The 21,400-nt window shown below is 39.3% G+C and overlaps 1 protein-coding gene across 2 annotated transcripts in view; it reads left to right on the top strand.

The window, feature by feature from the left end:
- Positions 1-21,400, top strand: part of LOC130357941 (uncharacterized) — a 78,751-nt gene that overhangs the window by 7,307 nt on the left and 50,044 nt on the right. Inside the window, exons 1-2 of one of the 2 annotated variants that reach the window (XM_056560709.1) lie at positions 13,918-13,984; positions 15,049-15,196. The exons of the other annotated variant lie outside the window; for it this stretch is intronic. The gene's annotated coding sequence lies outside the window, so the exon portion shown is untranslated. Of the gene's footprint in view, positions 1-13,917; positions 13,985-15,048; positions 15,197-21,400 lie in introns of those variants that run through there. 2 annotated transcript variants of the gene reach the window in all.

Below are 21,400 nucleotides of genomic sequence, written 5' to 3'. Positions count from 1 at the left end.
AAGGGGTATTCCAGGCTAAAAAAAAATGTTTTATATATCAACTGGCTCCAGAAAGTTAAACAGATTTGTAAATTACTTCTATTAAAAAATCTTAATCCTTCCAATAGTTATTAGCTTCTGAAGTTTTCTGTCTAACTGCTCAATGATGATGTCACATCCCAGGAGCTGTGCATGATGGGAAAATATCCCCATAGGAGCTGCACAGCTCCTGGGACGTGAGTCATCAGAGAGCAGTTAGACAGAAAACAACAACTCAACTTCAGAAGCTAATAACTATTGGAAGGATTAAGATTTTTTAATAGAAGTAATTTACAAATCTTTTTAACTTTCCGGAGCCAGTTGATATATAAAAAAGTTTTGGCCTGGATAACCCTTTTAGGAATCACATAGGTTATCACAAGGAGAGTAATGAGTTGGACTGCAATGATCAGAGGAGTAGCTATAGTGAATACAGATGAAGAGTAGAAGCAGCACCCAAGCCTCACATCTATGTAATATATTGATGGCTGTCATTGATTTTGCACTGGGGTACCAAGTTATGCCTCCATTACTAAACTAACTTTGATAAATCTCAATTTATAGAAAAAACTATGTTAAGTGACTCAACAGAAAACTAGGTAAGAAAGGAAGTACCCAGACATCGATAAGTGAATGACTAGCTCAATGTATAGTATAGAACAGTGTTAGTCATTGTAAACCACAAAATCCGTTGAGTACAAAATAAATAAGCATACACTGGTACATAACTGATAGGGAAATGAATGAAATGGTATATATATATGACATATTTCCTGTTTCCTGGGTGATCCACACCCTCCTGTAATGCCTCAAGTTACTCTATCAATGTGGTACATAAAAATTGGTGCTCTCTGCCATCCTATTTAAAAAAAAAATTAAAACTAGGTAGCAAAAGTATACCAGTTAATCCTTTACTGTGTGTTTATAACTCAAAGGGTTTGGTGGCCTTATTAAGTGTTGTACTTGTAAATGATCCATATTCAAGATACAGGTGTAGGACAAAACAACTAGAACACAATTTTTACATAGCAAAGTTAAAGGGGTACTCAGGTACAAACAATTTTTTTCTAATAAACTAGTGTCAGAAAGTTAAAAATATTTTTAAATGACTTCTATATAAAAATCTTAAACCTTACAGTACTTATCAGCTGCTGTATGCTCAACAGGAAGTTGTATAGTTCTTTTCTGTCTGACCACAGTGCTCTCTGCTGCCACATCTGTCCATGTCAGGAATTGTCCATAGTGGGAGAGGTTCGCTAGGCGATTTTCTCCTTCTCTGGACAGTTCTTGACACGGACAGAGGTGTCAGCAAAGAGCACTGTGGTCAGGCAGAGAAGAACTATACAACTTCCTGTGGAGCATACAGCAGCTGATAAGTACTGGAAGGATTAAGATTTTTAAATCGAAGTAATGTACAAATCTGGATAACCTTTTGGCAACAGTTGATTTAAAAAAAAAATTTCCACTGGTGCACCCCTTTAACCCCTTAAGGACTCAGCCCATTTTGGCCTTAAGGACTCAGACAATTACATTTTTACGCTTTCATTTTTTCCTCCTCGCCTTCTAAAAATCATAACTCTTTTATATTTTCATCCACAGACTAGTATGAGGGCTTGTTTTTTGCGCGACCAGTTGTCCTTTGTAATGACATCACTCATTATATCATAAAATGTATGGCGCAACCAAAAAACACTATTTTTGTGGGGAAATTAAAAAGAAAAACGCAATTTTGCTAATTTTGGAAGGTTTCGTTTTCACGCCGTACAATTTACGGTAAAAATGATGCGTGTTCTTTATTCTGAGGGTCAATACGATTAAAATGATACCCATTATTACATACTTTTATATTATTGTTGTGCTTAAAAAAAATCACAAACTTTTTAACCAAATTAGTACGTTTATAATCCCTTTATTTTGATAACCTATAACTTTTTTATTTTTCCGTATAAGTGGCGGTGTGAGGGCTCATTTTTTGCGCCATGATCTGTACTTTTTTGTGATACCACATTTGCATATAAAAACCTTTTAATACATTTTTTATAATTTTTTAAAATAAAATGTATTAAAAAAGTATCAATTTTGGACTTTTTTTTTTTTTTACGTTCACGCCGTTCACCGTACGGAATCATTAACATTTTATTTTAATAGTTCGGACATTTACGCACGCGGCAATACCAAATATGTCTATAAAATTTATTTTTTACGCTTTTTGGGGGTAAAATAGGAAAAAACGGACGTTTTACTTTTTTATTGGGGGAGGGGATTTTTCACTTTTTTTTAACTTTAACTTTTACATTTTTTTTACACTTGAATATTCCCCATAGGGGACTATTCATAGCAATACCATGATTGCTAATACTGATCTGTTCCACGCTACGCCACTGACTACAGTGTTATCTCAGGAAGTGTCCCAATGCTTCAGTTTTCTGCTGTTTATTTGTTAGGATTGCTACCAAAGATTGTTCCAACCATTGCTCTTCTGCATCTGAAGAAGAAAGGAATTTATTTGTCTTCAACCCTGTTTTTGGCACCTCTGTCTGCACCACAACATCTGGGCATCCCAACTTTCTCACATTTCCTGACATTTACATTTGGGAGTGACTTGTGGGAACCAAGACCATCACCAATAGTGTGCCCCCTCAGGCAACTTGATCAGCCAATTGAACATGGGATAGTCCCACCTGACCTAGATCGGCTGTTGCACTACAATGCTCAGCTAACCCATAGGTTTCGTTCTCTTAAAGGGCTATTCCAGGAAAAAACTTTTTTCTTCATATCAACTGGCTCCAGAAAGTTAAACAAATTCGTAAATTATCAAAAAAAAATTGGGTATTGTGCAGCTCAAAATTTTTATTAGTCGAAGCTAAATGGAAGAGTACTTACACATAAAGAAGTACAAACAGTGAATAACTATAAAAAAGGGAAGATACCATAAGTCTCTAGACTAAAACCATAAAATGGTACATGATGAATATCATGTACCATTTGATGGTATTAGTCTAGAGGCTTATGGTATCTTCCCTTTTTTATAGAAATTTGTAAATTACTTCTATTGAAAAATCTTAATCCTTTCAATAATTATCAGCTGTTGAAGTTGAGTTGTTGTTTTCTGTCTAGCAACAGTGCTCTCTGCTGACATCTCTGCTTGTCTCCGGAACTGCACAGAGTAGAAGAGGTTTGCTATGGGGATTTGCTTCTAAACTGGGCGGTTCCCGAGACACATGTCATCAGAGAGCACTTAGACAAAAAAGAACAACTCAACTTCAGAAGCTCATAAGTACTGAAAGGATGAAGATTTTTCAATAGAAGTAATTTACAAATCTGTTTAACTTTCCAGAGCCAGTTGATATGTAAAAAAAAGTTTTTTCCTGGATAACCCCTTGAAGTGGCATTGCCCCTTCATCTGTATTCCCACCCTACACTTGTTTTCAGAAAGGGTAATAGTTTGTAGGTTCATTTAACCATTTAAAACACTGATCCTTTAGTTATCAAAAACAAATATTGAAAAGACAAGAGAAATTGAGTAACAACCAGGATCTGTAACCTTACTGAGCACACACTGAGGTAAGGCTGTGTCAACTAGAGCAGAAATGTTTATTATAACATAACTCTCAGTGCAAGAGTAAACACATTAAATACTTTGTAATATCAACTATGTTCAATAGTTAAATAAGATGTTTTAAAATAGGCCCCTAATACAATAAAGACTTTAACATCAATAGTATTACTGCTCAGTAGATTAGTAAAAGATTTCTTAAAGGAGTATAACAGGTTTAGAACTATTTTCATTTTGTATAGCTTTTCATTATACAAGTAATAACCTTTATTCAATGAAGCCATAATGGTCCTTTAACCCCTTTAAGGAATTTCCTATTTGCTTTTTAGTTTTTTCCTTTTTGCATTCTAATAGCCCTAATGCTTTCAATTTTCCACCTATTTCCACCTATGAGGCTTGATTTTTGCACCACCAATTGTACTTTGTACTGACATCACTCATGTTACCACACAATCCATGGCTGAACAAAATAGTAAATATATGTAAGAGGCAAAAATGAAAAAGAAATGCCATTTTTGGTGTTTCCGCTTCCACATAGTGCACATTTTGGTAAAAATGACGCAATGTCTTTATTCTGTAGGACCATGCAATTACAATGATACCCAATTTATATAGATTTGTTTTTATTTTACTTTTTTGTAAAAATATTAGTAAAAGTGTCCTCTTCTGACCCCTAGAACACTTTATTTTCCATATTTGGCTTCACAAGGGGTCATCTTTTGTACAGTGATCTTTAGTTTTTATCGGCACTATTTTTGTTTTCATGGGACTGATTGCTTTTTTATTATTTTTTTTCTGCTATATGACCAAAAGTCTGCAATTCTGGTCTTTTTTCCATTTACGCCATTGACCATGTCGTTTTATTAACATTAACATTCTAACAGATCAAACACACAGGCCATTCCCACTTATGTTCATTTTTATTAAATTTTTTTATGGAAAAATATAGAAAGGGGGGCATTAAAGGTTTATTAGGGGAGGGGCTTATTTAACAATTAACATTTTTTTTTAATGTTTTCACAATTTTTTTATTCCCTATAGTGGACTATTACATGCAATCTTTTAATTGCCTACAGTGAACAATGCTGTGCCATAGCACAGCATTGATCAGTGTTATTGGCGCTCCACTTGTACAGGCTGCTGAGGCTGCCTGCACATTTGAAGCGCCAATCGAATGAGATGTAAGTGACCTCTGCCCCACCTCTAAACTGTTTGGGACACTGAGATTTTGCCACCATGGTCCTGATCAGCTACCCTGAGCTACTGGCAATGTAATTGTGGCACTTTGAGATGCTGTGATCAAGTTTGGGTCAATATAGGACATCATCCTGATCAATGAAGTACGGCTGCCATCCATTGGAAACGCACATAGCTCATGTGAACACTTCATAAACTGGGAGTGGGTCTTGTGTCCTCTGGGGGTTTAATAGGTTAACAAAACGCAAGCACATCCTAAAAGAAAACTGATTGGGTTTAACATGTTAGGACATATTAATTAATGTGCACAGATAGGTATGTAAGCATTTATTTTCTTTGCAGCAATGGTCTGGATTTTCTATAGAGCTTTAACATAGTCCTTACTTGTATCAGCCCATCATCACTGTAAGAGTCACCGCAGTCAACTGGAACTCAGGAGGTAGTAGATCCGCAATACCACGGTGGTCTGGTCTGGAGCAGGAGATGTAGTGGATCCGCTGGACCTGTGTGGCAGATGATGTGGGCCAAGCCATGGAGCGGAGTCTAAAGGTGCCTCTGGTTTTAACCAGAGCCTGCCGCAAAGAGGGATGGACTTGGTGCGGCAGGCGGCACCCAGATCGCTACCCCTGGCATGACTCGACCACACAGGTGGCTGAGGTTAAGCATGGCACAGAAGGAAATAGACTGGACGTAGTCAGGCAAGCAAGAGGTCCGAAAAGAGTTAGCAGCAGCCATGACCACCCTCTCTCATGCCCTTTATTTCACTTTGCTGCCAGAAAGTTATACAAATTTTTAAGTTACTTCTATTTAGAAATCTTAATCCTTTTAGTACTTAGAAAAATAGAATGTGTCGGCAGATAAGAACCATTTGGCCCATCTAGTCTGCCCAATAATCTGAACACTATGAATAGTCCCTGGTCCTATCTTATATGAACGATAGCCTTATGCTTATCCCATGCAGGCTTAAACTCCTTCACTGTATTTGTAGCTACCACTTCTGCAGGAAGGCTATTCCATGCATCCACTATTCTCTCAGTAAAATAGTACTTATCAGCTGCTGTATACTACAGAGGAAGTTGTATAGTTCTTTTCAGTCTGACCACAGTGCTCTCTACTGACACCTCTGTCCTTGTCAGGAACTGTTTAGAGCATGAGCAAATCCCCATAGCAAACCTCTTTTGCTCTGGACAGTTCCTAACACGGACAGAGATGGCAGCAGAGAGCACTGTGGTCAGACTGGAAAGAACCACACAACTTCTCCTGGAGCATAAAGCTGCTGATAAGTATTGGAAGGCTTAAGATTTAGAAATAATTCTCCGTAGTACCCCTTTTACTAGTTGTAGTGTGTGAATAATATTTAGGGGCCAAAGAATACTTACACACGGCAAGCTCACTTCAGCATTGATCTGCACATAAACAAAATGTCACATTTGTTTAACAAACACAAATTTGTGCAAAAGACATTCGGAAACCCCTGATAAATTCCCCCCATATATTTTTTCCCCCCATATATTTTTCAGGTAAATAACTTGTACTATATATCCATACAACTCTATAACACCTTACTTTATCACATGGGCATTAAAACTAACCCCCATCCCTTAAACAATTCCCTTCAATTGCACCAAGGGTTCACATGACTGTCCAAAAAAGGCTTTTACCAACGTGAAACATGTTCCAACTGTAAAATACCCAGTATATAAGGAGAACTAACAACTGTAAACCAGGACTTCTGAACATATTTATAACACCAAGAAAGGGAACCATACACATCTTTAAATTTCACAGAACATCATAAACATTACCCATCAGGCAAACCTGAGGGCAATCACCAATCTATAAGCAAAAATTTCATTATTTAATGTATGATGAATAGTTTCCATCTTCAGTCTTTCTGTGTTTCCCTTCTGGTATGAATACCAGAAGAATATTTCATAATATTTTATTCTTTCCTTTATACTTTATTCATGTATCCTTTTAATTAGCCTATTGTTGTCTATACAATGTTCCTGTCTTTTATATTAGCCCCTAGTCTATAACATTTTACTTTTATTCCCATCATATTATATTTTCATTCCAGTTGGATACCGGTATTATAAGATCACTCCGTCCTATTTCCCACCTCTTGAAAAACCTATTTAACCCCTTCATGACCCAGCCCATTTTCACCTTCAGGACCTGTGCCTTTTTTTGAAAATTTGACCACTGTCACTTTAAACATTAATAACTCTGGAATGCTTTTACTTATCATTCTGATTCCGAGATTGTTTTTTCGTGACATATTCTACTTTATGTTATTGGTAAAATTTCACTGATATCTGCATCCTTTCTTGGTAAAAAATCTAAAAATTTCATGAAAATTTAGAAAATTTAGCATTTTTCTAACTTTGAAAGTCTCTGCTTGAAAGGAAAATGGATATTCCAAATAAATTACATATTGATTCACATATACAATATGTCTACTTTATGTTTGCATAAAAAAATTGACAAGTTTTTGGAAGACACCAGAGGGCTTCAAAGTTCCGCAGTAATTTTCCAATTTTTCTCATGATTTTCAAAATCATACTTTTTCAGGGCCCAGTTCAGGTTGGAAGTGGATTTTAAAGGGTCTTCATATTAGAAATACCCCATAAATGACCCCATTATAAAAACTGCACCCCCCAAAGTATTCAAAATGACATTCAGTAAGTGTTTTAACCCTTTAGGTATTTCACAGGAATAGCAGCAAAGTGAAGGAGAAAATTCTAAATCTTCATTTTTTACACTCACATGTTCTTGTAGACCCAATTTTTGAATTTTTACAAGGAGTAAAAGGAGAGAAATCACCCTAAAATTTGTAACCCGATTTCTCTCGAGTAAGGAAATACCTCATATGCGTATGTAAATTGTTCGGCGGGCGCAGTAGAGGGCTCAGAAGGGAAGGAGCGACAATGGGATTTTGGAGAGTGAGTTTTTCTGAAAGGGTTTTTGGGGGGCATGTCCCATTTAGGAAGCCCCTATGGTGCCAGAACAGTGGACCCCCCCCACATGTGACCCCACTTTGGAAACTACACCCCTCATGGAATTTAATAAGGGGTGCAGTGAGCATTTACACCCCACTGGCGTTTGACAGATATTTGAAACAGTGGACTGTGCAAATGAAAAATTTTATTTTTCATTTTCACAGACCACTGTTCCAAAAATCTGTCATACGCCAGCGGGGTGTAAATTCTCACTGCACCCCTTATTACATTCCGTGAGGGGTGTAGTTTCCAAAATGGGGTCACATATGGATATTTATTGTTTTGCCTTTGTCAGAACTGCTGTAACAATCAGCCACCCCTGTGCAAATCGCCTCAAATGTACATGGTGCACTCTCCCTTCTGGACCTTGTTGTGCGCCCCCAGAGCACTTTGCGCCCACAAATGGGGTATCTCCGTACTCAGGAGAAATTGCATTACAAATTTAGAGGGTCTTTTTTCCCTTTTACCTCTTGTGAAAATGAAAAGTATAGGGCAACACCAGCATGTCAGTGTAAAAAATGTATTTTTTTACACTAACATGCTGGTGTAGACCCCAACTTCACCTTTTCATAAGGGGTTAAAGAAGAAAAAGCCCCCCAAAATTTGTAAGACAATTTCTCCCGAGTATGGCGATACCCCATATGTGTCTCAAAACTGTTGCCCTGAAATACGACAGGGCTCCAAAGTGAGAGAGCGCCATGCGCATTTGAGGCCTAAATTAGCTCGGGCATATGCAAGAGCCGTCCCTCAGCACTGCGATACTACAACTACTCCCATCATGGGACAGATCCTGTGCCATGATGGTAGTAGTTGTAGTACTGCAGTGCTGAGGGCTGGCTCCTGCATCCTCCAGCTTCTGACACTTTCTAAGTGTCCTTGCTAGTATTCTTACGTTTTTTGCAAACAAAGCGCAATTGCGCAAGAAAAAAACGCCCACAATTTTTTTTGTGCAATTGATACATACCAGTCCACTGGATAAACCAGTGCACCAAACAGGTGACAACTTTGGAAAAGCATCCCCCCCCCAAAAAAAAAACGCAGCACAAATGCAAAAAAAGTGCAATTGCACATAATTTGTACACATGAAAACTGATGTAAAGGCAATGATACATGTCCCCCAATGACGCTAAGCACACAGCAAAGACAACACAAGAGTGGCTTAGGGACACCTCTGTGAAGGTCCTTAAAGGGGTTCTCCGGTGCTTAGACATCTTATCCCCTATCCAAAGGATAAGGGATAAGATGCCTGATCGCGGGAGTCCGGCCGCTGGGGACACCCGTGATCTTGCACGCGACACCCCGTTTGTAATCAGTCCCCGGAGCGTGTTTGCTCCGGGACTGATTACCAGCGACTACATGGTGTGCGGCGTGTGACGTCCCGCCCCCGTGTGATGTCACGCTCCGCCCCTCAATGCAAGCCTATGGGAGGGGGCGTGACAGATATCACAAGCCGCCCGCACTGTAGTCGCCGGTAATCAGTCCTGGAGCGAACACGCTCCGGGGACTGATTACAAATAGGGTGCCGCGTGCAAGATCACGGGGGTCCCCAGCGTCGGGACTCCCACGATCAGGCATCTTATCCCCTATCCTTTGGATAGGGGATAAGATGTCTAAGCACCGGAGTACCCCTTTAAGTGATCCCACCAGAGCCCTGGCTTGAGTTCAATCGAACATCTCTGGGGGGACCTGAAAATGGCCGTCCACTGACTGTCCCTATCACACCTGATAGAGCTTGAGAAAATGTACAGAGAAGAAAATCCCCAAACCTTGTGGCATCATACTGAAGAACACTGGAGGTTGCCAAGAGTGCGTCAACTACCGTCCTTTTTTTTTTTTTTTTTTTTTTTTTGAGGGGGGGGGGGGGGGGGAGTAGCAATAAGGCTCCCTACCTTTGTCAATACAAGCATGCATACACTTTCCATTTTAAACTTTCCATTCTACAAGGTGAACACTAGATGTCATCATAAAAGTCAAATTCCCAAATACTTTGAATTCCACACTGTCTGCAGCCTGTTGCTTATGTGGATGAATTTGCTTATTTTTATTAATTATAATCAGTAATTAGCTTCGGGTTACACTCTTATTACTGATGAGAATTAGTGTAGCTACTATTTCCTCCTCGCTAGTTCACAGTGAAGCTTATGGTTGAAACTGACTACAAAGATGCAAAGATAGGGAAAAGTGCACTTCAAGCACAAACATAGGAAACACAGAACCCTAAACTGTTTCCAATATGCTACTAAAGAGTGGTTTTAAGACAACATAACATAGAAACATAAAAACACTTTCATTTTTTATTAAAAATATTTTAAAAAGTTTATCATACAAAATGAAGCACAAATATACAAATATAACTCCTGAGTGGTTATGTGGCCAGTTTGAAAAAAAAAACAAAAACAAAAAAACTATGAAAATAGAGGTGCAGATCATGGGGATAGAAACTAATAAGTTCAGGATACCAAGAACAATGAGGGTGATTTATCAAAACATTTGTAGAGGAAGAGTGGTGCAGTTGCCCATGGAAACCAAGCAGATTGCTTCTTTCACTTTTAAAGAGGACTGTAAAAATGTCTGATTGGTTGCCATGGGCAACTGCACCTCTTCATATGCACAGGTTTTGATAAATCTCCCCCTGAGACTATCAACCTTCAGTAGTCAACAAAGATAATTAGCACAAAACTACAGAGATATTAGTCATTTGGATACCCACCAGCTAAATGCAATATAATATATAAACATTTTAATTTATTACATAATACAATATAGAGTAAAAAATACTAGTAAATATCATATAACATAAATACAATTCAAAGAACCCTTGCAGAACCAGATATGCAGTGTGAACAGCCTGAAAGCATGAAACAAAATAGAGATACAGGTTTTGATAAATCTCCCTCTATGGTTGCACTAACATGGGACAAACCTGCTGTGGTTTTTCCATCTGAATTTTGCAGGTAGAAAATTTGCAGCATGTACCAGTACCAGCAAAGTGGATGACATTGAAATGGATCTCATCCAGATGCTGCAGAATATTTTTTTACTGGTGGGTGTCAGCTGCCACCTGTTACCCAAGCAAGTAATATTCCAGTTACCTTCAGTATTAGGTCATTGTAGACTAAAAACATAATGGAAAAGTAGAATAGTGAGCACAGCTAGGGAGTTGACTGAAGACACCATGTGATATAGCAGCAGAATATTGAGTGCAGCTTTGGAGGTGACCAGAAGATACTATGTGATGTAACAGCAGAATAGTAAGTACAGCTTTGGAAGTGATAGAGGATAAGACGTGATGTAACAGCAAAATAGTGACTACAGCTTTGGAAAGAAAGTGGGGATATCAGCTGGAAAATTAACAGAGGTTTGAAAGAGAGAGAACAGTGCGCTTCTCCACAGCATGCTCCAGCCCCACCCTTGAAGACACGCTGATGCTGAAGAGAGGTGAAGGCCCGTTGTGAGAGACGATGTGCTGTACAGGAGGTAAGAAACATGACACCGAACAGAAGATTGAAGTCGATCCCCCCCACAATCAGACAGTTATATCCTATGCTTTGGATAGGGAATAGGAGAGTTAGGACGGGGCCGTCTCAAAGAATAACGTTATGGGCCTGTAGACTATGAAAAGGGGAAAAATATTCTCCTTTAGGAGGAGCACCGCTTCCGGTGTATGGAGATTCAAAAAAGGCCTAGTCTACAGGCCTCTCAACAGCCAAGCCAGAAAACCCTGCTCTGTACTGAAGAGAGGCAATCACCCTGAAACAGATGCCTCTTCTTCCCTTATGGGGAGAATTCTGGCTTGGCATAAAATCCCAATCAGTTTCTGAGACTCCATAACGGGAGCTAGGGATTTTTAGGGAATGCTACCTGTGAAGGAGGTGTGATGAGCTGCTTTGCTCATTCCTTTTCCCAGAAAGCCCATGGAGTGCTAATGGCCTTTTTTGAATCTCAAGCTTATCCCCTTTTCATATATAATATTTTACACACACATATATATATATATATATATATATATATATATATATATATATTTGTGATCTCAAACTACTCCTTGCACGATGATACCCTCTGGTGGAATGAAGTTCACTCCGAGTTTACCAGATCTCAATGTGGCCAACTATGTATGGAAAGCACTGGAAAAAGTACTGGAAAAGGTGCACGCACAAACAGCAAATGGCATCGCCTCTGTTTGAGACACATCTGCGGCCTACAAAGAGAGGAGAATTGACTTCCACACCCATGCAGCATGCAGTGCAGGCGCAGATGACATCACTCATCTGCGCTTGCGCTGTGGAGGAAGGAAGACACGGGCCCCTGTTGTGCTCTAGAGGAGAAGATTTTTCCATAGGACATCATGCGAGCATCATTTTTTTTCAACCTGAGAATGGGGTGGGGGGGGGGGCAGGAACTCTGCTGCCTACACCTGCTGTTGGAGGGGGGGTGATAGGGGTAAAATCTCTGCTGCCTACACCTACTGGGGGGAGTGGGAAAAACTCTGCTGCCTAGGCCTACTTTGGGAGGACCCTGCTGCCTAAACCTACTGTGGGGGGATCCTGCTGCCTACACCTACTGTGGGGGAATCCTGCTGCCTGCACCAACTGTGGGGGGGACCCTGCTGCCTACACCCACTGTTGGGGGACCCTGCTGCCTACACCTACTGTGGGGGAACTCTGCTGCCTACACCTACTGTCGGGGGACCCTGCTGCCTACACCTACTGTGGGGGAACTCTGCTGCCTACACCTACTGTGGGGGAACTCTGCGGCCTACACCTACTGTAGAGAAACTCTGCTGCCTACACCTACTGCCGTGGAACTTTGCTCCCTACACCTACTGTGGGGGAACGCTGCTGCCTACACCTACTGTGGAGGAACTCTGCTGCCTATGCCTACAGGGGGAACTCTGCTGCCTATGCCTACTGTGGGGGGGGGAAACTCTGCAGCCTACACCTACTGTGGGGGAAATCTGCTGCCTACATCTAATGGGGGGACTCTGCTGCCTACACCTACTGTGGGGGAACTCTGCTGCCTACACCTGCTGTGAGGGAACTCTGCTGCCTACACCCACTGTGGGGGAACTCTGCTGCATAAATTTACTGTGGGGGAACTCTGCTGCCTACACCTAATGTGAAGGACTATCTACTATGTTCCTGCCTAGCTAATATGGGGACAAACTACCAAACTAATAGGAGGGCTACCTATATATGGGGTTTTCATACAGGGGGCAGCTATCTGGGGGATTTACCTACAGGGGGCATGAATTCCTACCTGGAAGACATTAACTACCTGGGGGCATGATCTACTTGGAGCCACTACCTCCTGGGGACATTACCCACCTGTAACTTCCATAAGCAACACCTTATTTTCTGTATGCTAACACAAAATAATCTGATAGTGCTCCTCCCGAGACTAGACTCTGGATCCGCCACTGGGGGGAGGGGGGTGTTGGCTATCTACTTGACTAACTACCTGGCTACCTAACTTTATACCTGGATGCCTAACTTCTTACCTACATAGCTGGTTATCTAACTACCTACGTACCTGGCTGCCTAACTACCTACCTACATATCTTGCCACCTACCTACATAGTTGTCTACCTAACTATGTACATACCTGGCCTTCATACATGACTGCCTAATTACCTAGGTAGCAACCTAACTACCTGGCTAGTCACCTACCTACATATCTGGTTTCCTGATCTACCTACCTATTTACCTGTGTGCAAGTGAATGTGATGTTTCAATAGCATCACGCCATCTTTCTCAAGCATGCTTGAGAAAGATGGCGTGATGCTATCGAAACATTGTATTCACTTGCACATGGGCAAAATAAAGGCACTGTTTGCTTGCATCTTGGTGTGCTGCTGGACCCTTTCTGTGGCTGTGGATCTATCGTCTAGTCTGCGAGTGGGACTGGCTTATGGTCTGCTTGTACCTGACTACTTACAATACTGCTTTATAATCAAGGTCGTGCTGCTTCAATTATGTTTTGATACTTACCTAGCTACCTACCTGCCCTTTTACTGTGCAGGACACCAAGAAGGGCATTATTACAGTTTGTGGGCCTGTAGATAAGAAGATTGTGTAGAGGAGGGGACGGCACTGGAAAAATGCAGAATCTAACATGTTTGTCTTGCAGATGTGAAGAGATCGACATGGCGGTCTGATCCGGACGGAGAAGAAAAAGAAAGAGGATGCCGCTGATCAGAAAATATGTAATTGTGAGTCCCTTGATGTAACTGTAATCATTTCTATGGTGTACAGATCCTGTGTACAGCTGATATTTATACTGCCATATGGTCCTGTATATAATCATTTATATTGTATACATATCCTGTATAGTGTACTAGTCTGTGTATAGTGTTTTTATTCAGTACAATATGGCGGTATTATCCAGTTATTGGGTGGTGGTATATATTGTATACTGGTATATGTATATGGTCATGGAAATTTATTTTACCTACCTTAAAGTGTTTCTTATATATAAAATTTAGTTTATTTTGTGTGTAGGAGTGCAGGAGGGATTTGGGTGGAATAGGGGCAGAAGTGTGACCAGCGGCGGAGCATCGCAGGGGGCCTTTGCTTTTTCTGGTCCGGGGCCCCTGAGTGTTGTCAGTCAACCCCTGATTGAGGCTGTACTTCGCAATGTACAGGGCATACAGAACTTATTATGGCAAGATACCACAGAGGCACCAGAGCTGTAATTCTGCCATAACAGCTACTACAGGGACCAGGGCTTAGAGAGACAGGGCTTTACAGGCCACCCTGGTTATTTTGTGAAGTAGAAAGTCATTGGCTCCCTGCCCTACTGTGTATTATCATAGGCCACAGGCTTGTTTATGCCGGCAGCCTATGAAGTAATGAAGTTACATTGAGGATGTCAGAGGTGTTATGTGGGTGGCATGGTGCAATTAAACCATGGCACTCTCAGCTTAGACCTTTGATGTCCTACAAAGGGCAAAAGTAATGGGGCAAATGGGGCAAAATGGGGCAAAATTACTGAGTGGGGGATGGGGGGGGGGTGAAGCAAAATTTCTAAATAGAACAGTATTACTGAATTAAGGGTAGAAGGGAAACTATTACTGGTTAGGTGCTTAAAAGGTGGCATTAGTATTGGGGGTGCAGAGGGTGGGGGACACCAAAAACATCAGGATATGTTCTCCCTATTCGATCACTGTCATTCTTCTCTTGGGATGTTTGCCCTTTGCTTTGCCTCATCTTTGAGAGAAGCAGAACCCTGTTTGTGGTATTACAGTAGTAATGTAATTTCCTTTACTTCTGATAGCATCTTATGGCTTACGTTCCATCTGAAAATATCTCTCATACAAGCAGAAATAAGTAAAAGGAAACCAGATGGATTAACAAACATATTATGTTGAGCTGAAGTGTCGCAAGGAGGAGGTAGTCACTGGAACGCGCAGTAAAACGTCTGGGTGAGTTGTACAATTATCATCAGTGAAAGGCTTATAGTTTAGATACATTCACAGAATATTTATACTAAATATTATTCAAAAGGACAATTCATCATAATAACAGATGTCTTGTGTCTATTGGCTGTTTCTGTTTATATTTGATTCAAAATTAGGAATGTTGTATTTAATTGTGAAATTCATCTTTAAAACACAGCACTGAGGATAATAGATGAGCGAGCGTCTGTGAGAGAGTCCTGAATTGCTTTCAGATAGGCAGAAATCTTTTGAAAGTTGCATGTAGTGCTAAACTTCCCCTTAAATCTGGCAAAACAGAGAGTCTAAAACATATCCCGAAATCGCTGGCAATGTCCTGACATACTCCATAACAGGGAGGAGACGAACAGTAGGGGTTTGCAGTTAGTAGGAGACTGCAGCAGTTTCGCACGTATCAGCGCTTCCTTGGGTAAGTACTGAATAAAAAAAAGATTTTACCATGGATAGTGACTGCCAATATTTCATTTCTTTTGGAACACTGCCATATTGAGAATCTACATCTAGCAGAACACCACTGTATGGGATGAATTATATTTCATTGCTCTATAGTAAAAAAAAAGGTATATACCTGAGTTGAGCCGCTGAGTTGTTGCAGGTGTGGCTGTGCCGGACACTTGTCCCTCCTATGGTGGATATCCCTAAATCACTCAACACGCAAGGGACAAAGTATGTAAACTGACCAAATAATTTAAATCTAAGAACTGAACCATAGATAAATAAATAAATATAGAAAACAATACTGCAGCACTCAAGCGAAAAGTGAAAAATGGTGAAGTTTATTCCATCCAACAAGATGCAACTTTTTCGGTCGCCCAGTGTGGCCATTTTCACACATGGAAATGCTTGAAAATGGCCGCACTGGGCGACCGAAACGTTGCATCTTGTTTGATGGAAAAAACTTCACCATTTTTCACTTTTCATTTGGAGTGCTGCAGTATTGTCTTCTATACAGCTCCTAGTGCCTGTGACCTGCTCGTAGGACTGCCTGCACCCGCTCACCTCTTCATTGGGAGTGCTGCTCAACATTGCTTGGATATCTCAATAGGTAAATAGATAGATATTTTACTCTCTTCACAAAATACATGTGTTGTCTTTTCATTTATAAACAAATGAATTACAGAAAGGACCTTCAGATATTTATTTAACCTGTTAAGGATGCAGGGCATACCTGTACACCCTGGTCCCGTTGTCGCGGTTTGAAGCATGTTCACGAACTGAGCACGCTTCATACCCGGTGGGTCCCGACTGCTATCAGCAGCCAGGACCCGCCTGACATCACTGAATGGACCAATGCCTGGCATTAACCTTTTAGATGCTGTGATCAAAGTTGATTGCGACATCTGTAATGTAAAAAAAAAATATAAAGATCCCAGTGAAATCGCATGTTATAGCCCTCTATGGGAGTTTAAAAAAAAGTTAAAAGTGTAAAAACTTAATAAAAGTTTGAATCACCCCCACATTTCCCATTTTTTAAAATAAAATTATGTAATCAAAAATAGATAATAATGTTTATAATCATAAACATATGTGCTGCCGCTGTGTGCATAAATATCCAAACTATGAAAATGTAAGGTTAGTTAAACCGCACGGTCAATGGCATACACATAAAAAAAAAGACTTGCGTCCGTAATATGAACCAAAAAATTTGCATGTTACAAGCTTGGTTTAAACCAGCCTTAGGTTTACACATTAGAAAATGGACTAACTTATTTTATACGTGCAGTTTCATCTGTAGTCATGTTTTTATGATTTTGAGCGTAAATATTCGTAGCATAAAATGCATTGGAAACCTTCTGATCAGCCTTATATTGATTTCCCAAAAGCAGTATTTATTTATACAACTAAGATCCATATTTATACAAACTGATGCCATTAATGCAACCAAAATTAATGAAAACTGAAATATTTTATGCTGAAAAGAGAGGTTTCCTTTTTTTTTTTTTTTTATGTTCAGGCAAATTAATACAGATGAAAATATAAAGCATACAAGTTGGCTATGAGGAAAAGCTTAGACAGAAGGGAAGTAGATAGGAATAATCTGATGAGAATATTATAATTTGGGGTTCACAGACAAGAGAAAGGGGGATGTTTGTTTAAAAAGGTCTGTTCCTCATTCGCATTGTCAAACCTTGTGCTCTTGGTAATCCCTGACTTACTAGGGGAGAGCAACCTATATTAGAAATAAATAGTGTAAATATAGGGTTCTGATTGGTATTGGGTACAAAATATACAAAGCAGGAGAAAAGTAAGGAAACACTATACATGGCACATAGGTGTTTCAAGTCCAAAAAATTACATTTGTTATATTAAAAAATAGCATTTACAAATATACACAAAGAAAATCCTTTAAAAATTCAACTCACTCTATTTCAAAACCAGAGAGCGACATGAACTTTTCTTGACAGCACTAGTCCTGTATATATAAATGGTAACCCCACTTGAATTCTAGGTAGGGTACATTACACAGGTCGTATAGTGGTGAGAAATATCAAAACTGATACAGAATGCAAGGATGAGCGCCAAGCTGGAACTCCACTCATTACCTTGCCTCAAGGCGATAAAACCAATTTAGAAAATTAAATTGGTATTCCAGGGAAAAAAAAGTTTTTTTTATATATATCAATTGTCTCCAGAAAGTTAAACAGATTTGTAAATTATTTCTATTAAAAAATATTAATCCTTCCAATAATTATCAGCTGCTGAAGTTGAGTTGTTTTTTTTCTGTCTGGCAATAGTGCTCTCTGCTGACATCTCTGCTTGTCTCGGGAACTGCACAGAGTAGAAGAGGTTTGCTATGGGGATTTGCTTCTACTGTGGACAGTTCCCGAGTCATGTGTCATCAGAGAGCACTTACACAGAAAAGAACAACTCAACTTCAGCAGCTCATAAGTACTGAAAGGATTAAGATTTTTTAATAGAAGTAATTTACAAATCTGTTTAACTTTCTGGAGTCAGTTGACTCTCCGTGCTAATCTAGCATTGGTGTGAACTGGTCTTCCACTGACTCATTCTCACTGCGGAATTTCTGCAGCGGAAAATTCAGCTTCAGAAATTCACAAGCCGAAGGAATCAACATATAATTATTTTTTCTGCAATATTATGTGCTGACTGTATTACCATCATTAGGGACCGTGCAGGTCTACACAGTCCTAGCAGCAAATGATTTTGGCGCCCACCGCTCAGTCCAAATCGGAATATATTTAGGCAGAGATTCTGCAGTGTGACCATACCATAATAGTTATTTTGTATTTTGCAAGTGAGTAATTAAAAACATTGATATACTCTGGTTACAGGTTCTGGCTCATTGTATAATATTATTAATACAAATTGTAAACCACTTGTAAATCAAATTTATGAAAAAATCACAAATTCGGATTTTCTAGAAATATCTAATAATCTGAATATCTGATAATTGAGCTTAAAAGTTCTGTTAATTTACAGGAACTAAGTTAGTTAATATATGTGTATTATATTATATATTTAATTTCTAAAATATAATTTGTATAAAGTATAACTTGATATGTTAAATGTAGAAATTTTTTTACTTCGGGGTTTCTTAGTTTTGATCATTTGGAGACTGGACTGTTCTAAAAAATGTGTAGTAAATACGGGCAGATGTATTTATAAGATGCAATGAGCATGTGACTGAGGTTTTTTATCTATGTACATTTTACAGTAAAATAGTAAAAAAAAATAAATGAAAAGTCCAAATGTCTTTTCATGTTAAAACAAAATTGAGAATTAGTAAAAAATATTTAAATATTTGCGATACATTTTCACCAAAACCTAAAAATGATTCATAAAGTGGCCCACCAAAATTTGAATAAATGTAACTTTTAGTTGTACCATGTACCACATAAAAATTATAGAAAAATTACTAAGGACTTTATGACCTTTTTATGCACCTTTTTAAACCTTGTGAAATAAGTGTTATGAATTTTATCTGCCGCTGCTGAATACTACAGAGGAAATTATTTTCTTTTCGGAACACAGTGCTCTCTGCTGACATCACGAGCACAGTGCTCTCTGCTGACATCTCTGTCCATTTTAGGAACTGTCCATAGCAGCATATGTTTGCTATGGGGATTTTCTCCTACTCTGGACAGTTCTTAAAATGGACAGAGATGTCAGCAGAGAGCACTGTGCTCGTGATGTCAGCAGAGAGCACTGTGTTCCAAAAAGAAAATAATTTCCTCTGTAGTATTTAGCAGCTAATAAGTACTGGAAGGATTAAAACATTTTAATAGAAGTAATTTACAAATCTGTTTAACTTTCTGGCACCAGTTGATTTAAATAAAAAAAAGTTTTCCACCGGAGTACCCCTTTAAGAAGCCTATGGGAAATGCTAGAAACCACCACAATTTTTAGAGTATACAGCATTTTGAAAAGAGTACCAAAGGTACAGAAAACTAATACAAACAAATACATATTTAAAAAAAAAAAAAGAAAAAAACACTGCAAACATTTTTGTCCCGAAAAATACTATTTGCAAAAAAATTATTTTAAACCCAGTTTTAGAATTTTTACAAGGGGTAAAAGGAGAAAAAGCCCCCAAAATGTGTAGCCCAATTTCTCTCGAGTAAGGAAATACCTCATATGTGAATGTAAAGTGCTCTGTGGGTGCCCTAGAGAGCTCAGAAGGGAAGGACAATGGAATTTTGGAGAATGAGTTTTTCTGAAATAGTCTTTGGGGGGCATGTCACATTTAGGTAGCCCCTATGTTGCCAGAAAAGCAAAAAAAAAAAACAAAAAAAAAACATGGCTTACTGTTTTGGAAACTACACCACTCAATGAACATAACAAGGGGTACAGTGAGCCTTAACACCCCACAGGTGTTTGACAACTTTTCGTTAAAATTGGATGTGAAAATGCATTTTTTTTCACTAAAATGCTGTTTTTTCCCCAAATTTTTACAAGGGGTAATAGGAGAAAATGCTACCCAAAATTTGTAACCCCATCTCTTCTGAGTATGGAAATACCCTATGTGTGGACGTCAAGTGCTCTGCTGGCGCACCACAATGCTCAGAAGAGCAGGAGTCACATTTGGCTTTTGGAAAGCAAATTTTGCTGAAATCGTTTTTGGGGGGAATGTCACATTTAGGAAGCCCCTATGGTGCCAGAACAGCAAATAAAAAAAAGCCCTACATGGCATACTATTTTGGAAACTGCACCCCAGAATTCAATAAGGGGTGCAGTGAGCATTTACACCCCACTGGCGTTTGACATATCTTTGGAACAGTGGGCTGTGCAAATGAAAAATAAAAATTTTCATTTGTTTCAAAAATCTGTCAGACACCTGTGGGGTGTAAATGCTCACTGTACCCCTTAATACATTACGTGAGGGGTATAGTTTCCAAAATAGAGTCACATGTGGGGGGTCCATTGTTCTGGCACTATGGGGGCTTTGTAAATACACATGGCCTGTAAATTCTCTCTCCAAAAGCCCAATAGAGCTCCTTCTCTTCTGAGCATTGTAGTTCACCCGCAGAGCACATTACATCCACATTTGGGGCATTTCCCTACTCAGAAGAAATGGGGCCACACATCTTGGGGGGGGTCTTTTTTCCTATTTTTCACTTGTGAAAATGAAAAATGTAAGGTAACACCAGCATTTTAGTGAAAATTTTATTTATTTTGTTCACATGAATTTAACGAAAATTTGTCAAACACCTTTGTGGGGTGTTAAGGCTCACTATACCCCTTTTTACGTTCCATGAGGGATGTAGTTTCCAAAATGGGGTCACATGTGGGTATTTATTGTTTTTCGTTTATGTCAGAACCGCTGTAAAATCAGCCACCCCGGTGCAAATCACCTATTTAGACCTCAAATGTACATGGTGCGCTCTCACTCCTGAGCCCTGTTGTGCGCCATAGAGCACTTTGCATCCACATATGGGGTATTTCCTTACTCATGAGACCTTGCATTACAAATTTTTTTTCCTTTCACGGTTTCTTTTTTTCCTTTCACCGTTTCTGAAAATTAAAAGTATGGGGCAACACCATCATGTTAGTGTAAAAAAAAAAAAATTGTTTTACAGTAACATGCTGCTGTAGACCCCAACTTTACCTTTTCATAAGGGGTAAAAGGAGAAAAAGCCCCCCAAAATTTGTAACGCAAAGTTTGTAACGCAATACCCCCTAAACTGATGCCTTGAAATACGACAGGGCTCC

Source organism: Hyla sarda, chromosome 2 (genome assembly GCF_029499605.1).
Source record: "Hyla sarda isolate aHylSar1 chromosome 2, aHylSar1.hap1, whole genome shotgun sequence".
NCBI classification, from domain to species: domain Eukaryota; kingdom Metazoa; phylum Chordata; class Amphibia; order Anura; family Hylidae; genus Hyla; species Hyla sarda.
The sequence above is the reverse complement of the archived record's forward strand: the minus strand, read 5'-3'. Positions and strand labels throughout refer to the sequence as shown.